Raw genomic sequence first — 12,280 nt, 5'->3', positions numbered from 1 at the left:
GCAACCATTAATCTGTTTTGGGCTCTATGGATGTCTATTCTGGAAATTGTTATAAATGGAGGCATACAACAGATAGCTTTTTGTGACTGATGTCTTTTGCTTACCATAATATTGTCAAATTTTATCCATGTTTTATGGTGTATTATACTTCATTTGTTTCTATTGCCAAATAATATTCCATTGTATGGATATACCACATTCTGTTTGTTCATTCACCACCTGATAGAAATTTGGGTTGTTACTATTCTTTGACTACTATGAATAATACTGCTATGAATATTCATGTACAAGTTTTTATGTAGACATAACTTTTATTTCTCTCAGATATATACCTAGGAGAAGAATTACCGGGTCATATGGTAGCTCTATGTTGAACATTTTAAGTAACTGCTGAAATAGTTTGCAAAATAATTGTACCATTTTAGATTTCACCAACAATATATAAGTGTTCCAATTCTTCCACATCCATGTCAACACTTGTGATTTTCTCTCTTTTTTCTTATAGCCACTGAAGTTGAGCATCTTTTCATATGTTTGTTTAGTGGCCATTTGTATATCCTCTTTGGTGAAATGTTTACTCATATTATTTGCCCACTTTTAAATTGGGTTATTTATTTGCCCTTCTGTTGTTGAGTGAATGTTCTTTCTGTATTCTGGATATTATACCCTTATCAGATATATAAATTGCAAATATTTTCTCTCATTCTCTGGGTCATTTTTCTACTTTCTTGATGGTATTATTTGTAGCATACAAGATTTAACTGATGAAGTCTAATGTATCTAATTTTTCTTTTATCACTTATGCTTTTGATGCCTTATCTAAGAAACCGTCACTTAATTCAAAGTCACAAAGATTTACTGCTATGTTTCTTCCAAGAGTTTGGTCATTTAAATTCATTTAGGTCTGTCTGCTATTTTGAGTTAATTTTTGCATATAAGTGAAAAAGGAATCCAACATCATTTTTTTTACTTGTGAATATCCAGTTGCCACAGCACCATTTATTGAAAAGACTATTATTTCATCTTAGCACCCTTGGTAATTTAATAATAGTTTGTTGAGGATTTTGCATCTTTATTCATGACTGGTTTTGGTCTCCATTTTTCTTTTTTGTTTGGTTTTTATATCAGGATAATACTAACCTCATAAAATGAATAGGGAAATGTTTCCTTGTCTTTATTTTCTGAAAGGGAATGTGTACAATTAATATTAATTCATCTTTAATATTTGGTAGAATTCACCAATGAAACTATCTGGGTTTGGTGGGGGGGGGGGTTTGAGAGGGAAATTTTAAAATTATGAATTCATATTTCTTAACAGTGACATGGCTATTCAAAATCTATTTTGGTAGCTTGTGCTTTGTAAGGAATTGGTTCATTTTATCTACATTGTCAAACTTATGCATGTAGAGTTTTTCACAATATTCCCTTATTATGCTTTTTATGTTTTGTCAGGTATGTAAGTAATAGCCCCTGGTTCATTTCTGATATTGGTAATTTATGTCATCTTTATTACTTTTCAGTCTTGGTAGAGGTCAGTTTTACTGATCTTTTCAAGGAACCACATTTTTTATTGATTTTTTTCTCTGTTTTTCTGTTTTCAGTTTCATTGATTTCTTTCTTTAAAAAAAAAGATTTTTATTTATTTATTTTTAGAGATGGGGGAAGGGAGGGGAAAAGAGAGAGGGAAACATTGATGTGCAAAAGAAACAACTTGCAACCCAGGCATGTGCCCTAACTGGAAATCAGTGGGTAACCTTTCACTTTGCCCGATGATGACCAACCAACTGAGCCATACTGGCCAGGGCTCACACTCATTTTTTATCTTTATCATTTTCTGCCTTCTACTGCTTTGGGTTTATTTTACACTTCTTTTCCTAGGTTTTTGAAGTATAAGCTTAGATTGTTGATTTAGCTTATATACTAATTTGAGATAATTTTCCTTTTCAAATGTATGTATTTAGTGTTATACATTTTTTAGCACTGCTTTAGCTGTGTCCCACATATTTTTATAAGTTGTGTTTTCATTTTCATTCAGTCCAATGAATTTTTAATTTCCTTTGAGACTTCTTCCTTGACCAGTAGATTATTGAAGTGTGTTAATTTTTAAGTATTTGAAAATTATCATGATTTCTTTTTGTTATTGCTTTCCACTGTGGTTCCACTGTGGTGAAAAAAAAAACTTACTCTTTGTGATTTCAGTTCTTTTCAATTTGTTGAGACGTGTTTTAGGACCCAGGGTATGGTCTATCTTGGTATATGTTCTATGGGCTCTTGAAACAAATATGTAATATGCTATTGTTGGGTAGAGTGTTATCTAGATCCTGTTAGTTGATGAAGTATTGCTGAGTTCTTCGTTTTGTTGTTTCTTACTAGTGGTTGTAGCTATTGCTGAGAATGGGGTGTTGAAGTCTCCATCTATAGTGTGGATTTGTCTATGTCTCCTTTTGGCTCTCTCAGTTTTTGCTCCATGCATTTTGAGATTGTTGTCTGGTGCATACACATTTAAGATCAATATGTGTTACTAGTGGATTGATTCTTTTATTATTGTGTAAAGTCTGTCTTCAATAATTTGTTTTCTTCTAAAGTCTTTTTCTGATATTAATATAGCAACTACTACTTTTTAAAAAATTAATGTCTGCATTATCTTTTTCATCCTTTTACTTTACCTATGCTGTTGTATTTAGAGTATGTTATAAATATATAGAATATAGTTGGGTAATTTTAAAAAATCTACTCTGTTCATCTCTAACTTTTAATTGGCATCTTTATTACCATATAAATATAAGGTAATTGTTCATATATTCCAGCTTAAGGGTGTTATTTTGTCATTTGTTTTCTGTTTCATCTGTTTTTTTTCCTATTTCTCTTTCCTTTTGTTCCTGTGGGTTGCTTGGACATAGTTTAAGATTTCATTTTCATTTATACATAGTAGTTTTGTTAATGGTTACTCTAGTAACCTGTTAGTGTTACTCCAATAACAGTATACATAAGTAATTTATCACAGTCTATAGTCTACATTTTATCACTTTGAGGGCACTATAGAAATCCTACTTTCATTTAGATGTCTTTACCTTTCTGACCTTTTAAATATAGTCATCTTAAACATTCTTCTATACACATTGAGTATCAAAGGAGATGATGTTATAATTTTTGCATCATTCATCAAATATGATTTAAGAAACTCACAAAGAGAAATGTTAATTATACTTCTCACTATTTTTGCCTAGTCTTTTTTGAGGGGAAGGGGAACCAGCTAACATTTAATTGTGACATTTTAAAATTGTACAAGTGTTTTGACATCTTCCCCCACCATAGTTAGCATCTTTAAAATGACAGAAAAACACCAATCATAGGTTTAATGGGTTTAATAAGTTTACCCCATCAGTTTCTATTTACAGCACCCAATATTCCTGTGAAACACCAGACACACCGGACAGTGGCTGACAGTAAATTTCATACCTGCAGAGTTTAAAAATTTAGGTTCTCTGAGCATGCTGTGTTGCAGTGGCACTTGTCCAGAATTGGTACATCCCTGTAGTTGAGGAACTTTAAATGTACCAGTGAAAAGAGATTTTTCCCCTATAAGGGGAAGAAAAATCACTCCTTAGAACCCAGCAGATCTGGCTGTGAGGTCTTTCCTCCTGGTCCATCTCTTCAAGCTTAATTTTTGCAGTGGAGCAAGAGAGACAAAAATCTAACCTGAGTTACAAGAAACAAGACAGTGATGACTATAAAGGGAGTGACCAGGAGCAACTGAGATACTCCTTTACCGCCCGTATCCAATATATGTGCTTCATGGAAAAACAACAAAAATAACAGGTCCACAAAATACAAAAGCTAGAATTACAAAATCCATTCATCCAAGGGTGGTGGAAGGCAGGAATAAGAGGGGGGAGGGTAAATGGCATAGGGAGAAAAAGTGTTTAAGTCAGACCAGGCACAGGGGCTGGCAAATGCTAGAAAAGAGCTACAGAAAAACCTATGGTCCATTCAGACTTTGAGGTGTTAAAAATCCACATGTTGGTTTCAGGAAGATTGTGTGTTACATGCACTAGAGACGAAAAAGCCCCAATTCCTTAGAAGGAAATATGCAGAGAGCTTTTGGCAAAGTGGGGCCTGCCTTCCCTGGTGGGGGAGGTGAACAGGGAGAGAGCTGCACAGTCTCCACCCAATCCCATTCATCCCCTCAGGATGGCAGGTGAGTCAGTGGCCTTTAGCAGCCTTCAGTTTGGCAACAGACGAATGTGGTAAAGGGAACTTCTATGAAGAGGTCGAGCAAGTAGACTGCAAGTAGACTATCTTGTGGAAGAGTCTGTTGCTTAAGAAAACCACTAAGGAGAGATCCAAGATGGCAGAGGAGTAGGTGGAAGCTACACTAACCTCCTCCCAGGACCAATCAGGAATTACAACTAAGTTGTAGAGAAATTATCCTGAATAACCAAAAGAACATTAGCTGAAGAGAAACCTTATAATCAAGGACAGACAGAAGAAACCACTTCACAACATGACTGGTACAGAGTGCAGAGGAGACACAAGAGGGCTAACTGGGCTCCCATGGGCAACAGCTGAAGTCCAGAGAGATATTTCAGCAGCTGGGGAGTTGCCCCTGAGAAGTGTGGATAAACCCCAACCTGGGCTCCCAGCCTACAGCACCAGACCTGGAAAGGAACCTAGATGACACCCAGCTGTATAAGCAGCAGGGTTGATGGCTGTTGGAGAGAGATAACTGGAGCCTCAGAGAGCCTCTTAAAAGACCGACACACAAAATTTCATATCAGCCACTTACCCTGGGCTCTGGCAGAGGGAGGGCAGAGTGGACTAGAGACACTTGAGAGTATGGGGATGGTGGCTTTGGGGAGAGAACTGAGGGAACAGCTTCCAGGATCCCTGTGTTGAGTCATTCCTTATACCTTAGGAGCCATCTTGCTCAGGCAGACCACCCCACCTCCTGAGGGGAAGCAGTAGCCCTGCCCACAGGAATTACTCTGTCCATGCTATGGTGCTTAAGCCAGGCTGATGATTACAGCTGGGGGCTATATCACTGATGAATTTTAAGATGGAAAATACAAAGAAGCAGCCAAAATGGGAAGACAAAAGAAACAGACCCCAAATGAAAGAACAAGAGAATTCTCCAGAAGAAGAATTAGATGAAATGGAGGCAAGCAATTTATGAGATAGACAGTTCAGAGTAATGATTATAAGGATATTCAACAGGATGAAAAAAGATATAGAAACCATAAAAAAGGACCATTCACACATAAAGAATGCAATATCTGAAATAAATAATGCACTGGAAGGAATAAAGAGTAGGTTAGATGAAGCAGAGGATTGAATCAGTGATTTACAAGATAAGGTAGGAAACAACACCCAAGCATAGCAGAAAAAAGAAAAAAGAATTTTAAAAAATGAGGAGAGCTTAAGAAACATTTTGACAACATGAAGCATAACAACATCCACATTGTGGGGATACCAGAAGGAGAAGAGAGCAAGCAAGGGATTGGGAATCTATTTGAAGAAATAATGACTGAAACCTTCTGAAATATGGTAAAGGAAAAAGACACACAAGTCCAGGAAGCTTAGAGACTCTGAAACAAGTTGGACCCAAACAGGCCTACACCAACACACATCATAATTAAAGTAACAATGCGTAAAGACAAGGAGAGAATCCTAAAAGCCACAAGAGAAAAGCAGGTAGTTATATACAAGGGAGCACCAATTAAACTGTCATGTGATTTCTCAACAGAAACATTTCAGGCCAGAAGGGAATGGCCTGAAGTATTCAAGGTGATGAAAAGCAAGAACCTACAACCGAGGCTATTCTATACAACAAGACTATCATTTAAAACAGAAGGAGAAATAAGAAGCTACCCGGAGAAGAATAATCTAAAGGAGTTTGTTAACACCAAAGCAGCACTGCAACAAATGTTAAAGGGCTTGCTTTAAGAAGAAAAAGGAAAGAGAAAAGAAAAAAATAGAGGAAAACAGTCTAACAATAAAATGGCACTAAATATGTATCTATCAACAGTCATCTTAAATGTACATGGCTTAAATGCTCCAACCAAAAGATATAGGGTAGTTGAGTGGATAAGAAAACATGCCCCTCATATATGCTGCTTCCATGAGACCCATCTCAGATCAAAAGATAGACACAAAATGAAAATAAAGGGATGGAAAAAGATATTTCATGGAAATGGAAAAGAACAAAAAGTTAGGGTAGCAGTACTTATATCCAACAAGAAGAATTCAAAGCCAAGGCGACAGTAAGAGGCAAAGAAGGACACTACAAATGATAAAGGGAACAATCCAACAACATCATACAACTCTAGTAAACATTTATGCACGCAACACAGGAGCACCTAAATACAGGGTCTGGCAGAAGTAACACCACCTTTAATGTGGTTGGTAGGGTAGTAATATGGGTGTAATAATTTATACTTTTAATTTGAACATTTCACCTAAATGTTCAAATTATATAGTGTGCTTGAGTGTGATACTATGTTACAGAATTACATGCTTATGATTTTTTAATAAAAAAGGAGCATTATTTATGCCAGACCCTGTATGCAAAAGCAAATCTTGATGGATATAAAAAGAGAGATCGACAGAAATACAGTCATAGTTGGGAATTTTAACACCCCATTGACTTCAGTGCATAGATCTTCTAGATAGAAGATCAACTAGGAGAGAGTGGCATTAATCAGCACACTAGATCAAATTTATTTTTAAAATTTTTAAAATGTTATTTTAATCATTGTTTAAGTACAGTTTTCTGTCCTTTACTTGCATCCCAGCCCACCCACCCATCCCTACCCACCTCCCTCCCATTTCCACTCCCCCTAGTTTTTGTCCATGTGTCCGTCACACTTGTTCCTGTATACCTTTCCCCTTTCCCCTGAAATTACCCTGAAATTCCCTCCCCTTTCCGCTCTGGTCACTGTCTGCCTGTTCTCTATTTAAGTGGATTAGGTTATATTTTGCTTCTTTGTTTTGTTCTTTAGGTTCCTGTTATAGGTGAGATCATATGGTATTTGTCTCTCACCACCTGGCTTATTTCGCTTAGCATAATGCTTTCCAGGTCCATCCATGCTGTCGCAAAAGGGAAGGAGCTCCTTTCTTTCTGCTGCATAGAATTCCATTGTGTAAATGTACCATGGTTTTTTGATCCATTCATTTGCTGGTGGGCACCTAGGTTGCTTCAACCACTTGGCTATTGTACATTGTGCTGCTATGAACAATGGGGTGCATAGGTCCTTTTGGATTGGTGTTTCAGGGTTCTTAGGATATAATCACAGCAATGGAATTGCTGGGTCAAAAGGCAGATCCATTTTTAGTTGTCTGAGAAAATTCCATACTGTTTTCCATAGTGGTTGTACCAGTCTGCAGTCCCACCAACAGTGCACTGGGGTCCCCTTTTCTCCACCACCTCTCCAACACTTGTTGTTTGTTGCTTTGTTTATGATGGCCATTCTGACTGGTGTGAAGTGGTATCTCATTGTGGTTTTAATTTGCATCTCTCTGATAGCTAGCAATATACAACATCTTTTCATGTGTCTCTGGATCCTCTGTGTGTCCTCCTTGGAGAAGTGTCTGTTCAAGTCCTTTGCCCATTTTTTAATTGGGTTGCTTGTCTTCTTAGAGTGGAGTCATGTAAGTTCCTTATATATTTTGGAGATTAAACCCTTGTCTGAGGTATCATTGGCAAAGATGTTTTCCCATAGGGTCGGTTCGCTTTTTATTTTGATACTGTTTTCTTTAGCTGTGCAAAAGCTTTTTATTTTGATGAGGTCCCATTTGTTTATTCTTTTCTTTATGTTCCTTGCTCGACAGGACATATCAGTAAAAATGTTGCTGTGTGAAATATCTGAGATTTTCCTGCCTATGTTCTCCTCTAGGACTTTAATGGTATCATGGCTTATATTTAAGTCTTTTATCCACCTTGAATTTATTTTTGTGTATGGTGGTCGGGTTTCATTTATTTGCATGTAGCTGTCCAGATCTCCCAACACCATTTGTTGAAGAGGCTATTTTTATTCCATTTTATGCTGCTGTCCCCTTTGTCAAATATTAATTGACCATAGAGACTTGGGTTTATTTCTGGGCTCTCTGTTCTGTTCCATTGGTCCATGTGCCTGTTTTTAACCAGTACCAGACTCTTTTGATTGCAGTGGACTTGTAATACATTTTAGTATCAGGTATTGTGATCCCTCCTACTTTACTCTTCTTTCTCAAAATTGCAGCAGCTATTCAGGGTTGTTTATGGTTCCATAAAAAAATTTTGAAGTGTTTGTTCTATGTCAGTGAAATACGCCATTGGTACTTTAATAGGTATTACATTGAATCTGTAAATTGCTTTGAGTAGTATGGACATTTTGATGATGTTAATTCTTCCAATCCATGAACACGGCATATGTTTCCATTTACTTGTGTCTTCCTTGATTTCTTTCTTCAGTGTTGTGTAGTTTTCTGAATAGAGGTATTTTACCTCTTTGATTAGGTTTATTCCTAGGTATTTTATTTTTCTTTTTGCTATATCGAATGGGATTTTTTTCTTGATTTCTGCTTCTGATGTTTCATTGTTGGTGTACAAAAATGCCTTTGATTTCTGGATATTGACTTTGTATCCTGCTGTTTTGCCAAATTCATTTATTATGTAGAGCAATTTCTTGGTGGAGTCTACAGGATTTTCTATGTACACTATCATATCATCTGCAAACAGTGACAATTTTGTTTCCTCCTTTCTGATTTGGATGCCTTTTTCCTTTTCTTGTCTCATTGCTGTGGCTAAAACTTCCAATACTATGTTGAATACAAGTGGTGAGAGTGGACAACCTTGTCTTGTTTCTCATCTTAGTGGAAAAGATTTAGTTTTAACCCATTGAGTATGATGTTGGCTGTAGGTCTCTCATATATAGCCTTTATTATGTTGAGAAATGCTCCTTCTATTCCCACTTTGCTGAGTGTTTTTATCATAAATGGGTCCTGTACCTTATCAAATGTTTTTCCCTCATCTGTTGATATCATCATGTGTTTTTTGTCTATGCTTTTGTTTATGTTGTGTATTACACTTACTGATTTGCAAATATTGAGCCATCCTTGCATCCCTGTGATGAATCTGATTTGGTCATGTTGTATGATCTTTTTAATGTATTGTTGGATGCGGTTTGCCAATATTTTGTTGAGGATTTTAGCGTGTATGTTCATCAGTGATATTGGCTTGAAGTTTTCTTTCCTTGTTGTGTCTTTATCTGGTTTTGAGATTAGGATGATGATGGCTTCATAAAAAGAGTTTGGGAGTCTTCCATCATTTTGGAGTTTTTGGAATAGTCTGTGAAGGATAGGGGTTAGCTCTTCCTTAAATGCTTTGTAGAATTCTCCTGTGAAACCATCTGGTCCAGGGCTCTTGTGTGTCGGGAGTTTTTTGATTACTGCTTCAATTTCATCTACTGTTACTGGTCTGTTCAGGCTTTTGGCTTCTTCATTGAGTTTTGGAAGATTATATTTTTCTAGAAATTTGTCCATTTCACCTAGGTTTTCAAGTTTCTTGGCATACAGTTCTTCATAATAATTTCTTAAAATTTCTCTATTTCTGTGGTATCAGTTGTAATCTCTCCTCTTTCATTTCTGATTGTGTTTATTTGGGTCCTCTCTCTTTTGTTCTTGAAGACTCTTGATGAGTCTGCTGAAACACTTGTTGATTTGGTTATCTTTTCAAAGAACCAGGTCCTGGATTCAATGATCCTTAGAATTGTGCTTTTAGTCTCTATATCATTTAATTCTGCTCTGATCTTGGTTATTCCCTTCCTTCTGCTTGCTCTGGGCTGTCTTTGTTGTTGTTCCTCGAGTTCTTGTAGATGCAAGGTTAGGTTGTTTGTTTGAAATGTTTCAATGTTTTTTAGGTAGGCCTGTATAGCTATGAATTTTCCTCTCAGGACTGCCTTGGCTGTGTCCCATAAGTTTTGGGTTGTTGTGAGTTCGTTTTCACTTGTTTCTAGAAACTTTGATTTCTTCCCTAATTTCATTCTTGAGCCTTTCGAGGTTTAATAGCAAGCTATTTAATCTCCATGATTTTCAGTGCTTTGGGTTGATTTCCTTGGGGTTGGTTTCTAGTTTCAGTCCATTGTGATCTGAGAAGATCCTTGGTATGATTTCAGTTTTCTTGAATTTGTTGAGTCTTCTTTTGTGTCACATCATGTGGTCAATCTTTGAAAATGTTCCATGTGCATTTGAAAAGGATGTGTATTTAGCTTCTTTGGGATGGAGGGCTCTCTCTCTATATATATATATATATCTCAGTTAAGTCCATTTCATCTAGGGCATTGCTTAATGCCACAATATCTTTGTTGATATTTTGTTTGGAAGATCTGTCCATTTTTGACAGTGGGGTGTTAAAATCCCCTGCAATAATTGTGTTGCTGTCAATATCTTCTTGAGGTCCTCTAAGATTTTGTTTATGTATTTGTGTGCTCCTATGTTGGGTGCATGTATATTTACAATATTTATGTGTTCTTGGTGGATTCTTCCCTTGAGCATTATGAAATGACCTTCTGGGTCTCTCTTTATGGCCCTTTTTTGGAAATCTATATTGTATGATATGAATATTGCTACCCCGGTGTTTTTTTCCTGTCCGTTTGCTTGGAAAAATTGTTTCCAGCTCTTCACTTTCAGCCTGTGTAGATCTTTTGTCCTGAGGTGGGTCTTTTGTAAGCAGCATATGTGTGGGTCATGCTTTCTTATCCATCCAGCTATTTTATGTCTTTTGATTGGAGCATTTAATCCATTTACACTTAAGGTTATTATTCATAGGTACTTATTCATTGCCATTTATGTACCTGTTTTCCTCTTTCTGTCTTTTTCTTCCTTTCCTTAAAGCAGTCCCTTCAGCATCTCTTGCAGAGCTGGTTTTGTCTAGGTGTATTCTTTTAGACTTCATTTGTCTAGGAAGCTCCTTATTTGGCCTTCTATCTTGATTGAGGGCCTTGCTGGGTAAAGTAGCCTTGGTTACAGACCTCTGGTCCTCATTACTTGGAATATTTCTTGCCATTCTCTTCTTGCTTAGATCGTTTCTATTGAGAAGTAAGCTGCTAGCCTTATTGGGGCTCCCTTGTATGTTACTTCCTGTTTCTCCCTTGCTGCCTTTAAGATTCTCTCTTTGTTTGGTCTTTTGCCATTTTAATTATGATGTGTCCTGAAGTGGGCCTCTTTGGGTTCCTCTTGATTGGGACTCTCTGTGTTTCCTGGATTTGTGTGACTTTTTCTCTCATCAAATTAGGGAAGTTTTCCATCATTACTTTTTTCAAATAGGTTTTCTATCCATTATTGTTGCTCTTCTTCTCCTTATACAGATATTATTACCTTTCACATTATCTTGCATTTCTCTTAATCCCTCTTTGTTCTTTGTCAGCCTCTTTTTCTTTTCTTTCTGTTTCTGGAAATTTTTTTCTACTTTGTTCTCTAGCTCGCTGATCTGATCTTCTACCTCATTGATCATGCTTTTGATTCTTTCTACTGTCTTCATCAGTTAAATTGTATTCTTCATTTCCTCTTGGTCCTTGTTGATAGTTTCTATTTCTTTTTTCATGTTGATGTAGTTTGCCGTGAGTTCATCATCATTTCCCTATAGTTCCTGGTAGCTCATTGTGAGCTCATTGAGCTTCGGATAAGCATTGCTTTGAACTCAATATCTGATAGTTGAGTTGCCTCTATTTCATTTAGCATTCTTTCTGAGGCTTCCTCCTTTCCCTTCATTTGGGGATTGTTTCTTTTTCTTCCCACTGGTTGTGAGACACTCCTTGTTAGTTTCTGCTTCTGAAATTGATCTGTTCTGGTTCCCTGGGTTTATGGTGTGAACTTCAGTGGTAGAATACCTGTGAGATTCAGTGGTGCAGTCTCCTTTAGGTATTCTGTTGTTCATAGCTTCCACCTACTCTTTTTCGTGATCAGTTGGCTGGGTAAGGCAAATGGTTTAAGACAGCAAGAGAGTATTCTCTGATATTTACAGTAGCAGCCAGTAGAGAAGAGACAGGAGGTCCTTTGGCTATGTATAGTGTTAACTGTGATCTTCCACCCCACTAGCCACTTTTTAGAAAGAATGGAAAGAAGATAAGACTCTTATTGGGGAAGAAAGGATTGTGAGTTTGATCTAGAGAGCAGTGAGGTTGTGGGAGGTCAGATTTTGGGGTAAGGTAAGAGTAAAGGATAGTAAATAGATGTAGTGTGTGAGAGAATAAAGCTAACCACTACAGTAATAGAGTTCAGGAAACTGTGAAGTGGGCTAAGATGT

General features: G+C 36.8%; 1 pseudogene; it reads right to left on the bottom strand.

Moving 5' to 3' along the window:
- Window positions 1-3,572: 3,572 nt before the first annotated feature.
- The window catches only part of LOC114505741, a 62,635-nt pseudogene continuing 53,927 nt past the window's right edge, over window positions 3,573-12,280 (bottom strand).

The sequence above is a fragment of the Phyllostomus discolor genome, chromosome X (genome assembly GCF_004126475.2).
Source record: "Phyllostomus discolor isolate MPI-MPIP mPhyDis1 chromosome X, mPhyDis1.pri.v3, whole genome shotgun sequence".
In the NCBI taxonomy this organism is placed as follows: domain Eukaryota; kingdom Metazoa; phylum Chordata; class Mammalia; order Chiroptera; family Phyllostomidae; genus Phyllostomus; species Phyllostomus discolor.
The sequence above is the reverse complement of the archived record's forward strand: the minus strand, read 5'-3'. Positions and strand labels throughout refer to the sequence as shown.